Here is a 681-nt window from a genome sequence, read left to right as displayed (position 1 = left end):
CTTCACATCCCTTGTAAGTTGGATTCCTAGGTATTTTATTCTCTTTGAAGCAATTGTGAATGGGAGTTCACTCATGATTTGGCTCTCTGTCTGTTGTTGGTATATAAGAGTCCTTGTGATTTTTGCACATTGATTTTGTATTCTGAGACTTTGCTGAAGTTGCTTCTCAGCTTAAGGAGATTTTGGGCTGAGACGATGGGGTTTTCTACATATACAATCATGTCATCTGCCAACAGGGACAATTTGACTTCCTCTTTTCCTAATTGAATACTCTTTATTTCTTTCTCCCGCCTGATTGCCCTGGCCAGAACTTCCAACCCTATGTTGAATGGGAGTGGTGAGAGACGGCATCCATGTCTCGTGCCAGTTTTCAAAGGAAATGCTTCCAGTTTTTGCCCATTCAGTATGATATTGACTGTGGGTTTGTCATAAATAGCTCTTATTATTTTGAGATACGTTCTATCAATACCAAATTTATTAAGCATTTTTAGCATGAAGGGCTGTTGAATTTTCTCAATGGCCTTTTCTGCATCTATTGAGATAATCATGTGGTTTTTGTCTTTGGTTCTGTTTATATGCTGGATTACGTTTAGTGATTTGCGTATGTTGAACCAGCCTTGCATCCCAGGGATGAAGCCCACTTGATCATGGTGGATAAGCTTTTTGATGTGCTGCTGGATT

This window comes from Mandrillus leucophaeus, unplaced genomic scaffold, assembly GCF_000951045.1.
Source record: "Mandrillus leucophaeus isolate KB7577 unplaced genomic scaffold, Mleu.le_1.0 Scaffold381, whole genome shotgun sequence".
Taxonomy (NCBI): Eukaryota; Metazoa; Chordata; class Mammalia; order Primates; family Cercopithecidae; genus Mandrillus; species Mandrillus leucophaeus.
This window is presented reverse-complemented; position numbering follows the sequence as displayed.